Below are 227 nucleotides of genomic sequence, written 5' to 3' on the forward strand. Positions count from 1 at the left end.
TCAGGCCCCGCCCCGCCGGGGTCACGGGGTCGACGGACGCTCGGCGGCCGTAGAGGCCCCGCCAGTCACGTGGTCACGTGACGCGCTCCAACATGGCGGCGCCGTGGGGCCGCGGCGTCGCTTCCTGACGGGGCGGCGCGGACGGACGCGGCCGGTGCTGGCCGGGACGCCGGGCCCGCAGCCTCTCTCGCCCGCTTGCCCGCACCGCCCGCGGGGCTGCCAGCCCC

Source organism: Suricata suricatta, chromosome 12, assembly GCF_006229205.1.
Source record: "Suricata suricatta isolate VVHF042 chromosome 12, meerkat_22Aug2017_6uvM2_HiC, whole genome shotgun sequence".
NCBI lineage: Eukaryota > Metazoa > Chordata > Mammalia > Carnivora > Herpestidae > Suricata > Suricata suricatta.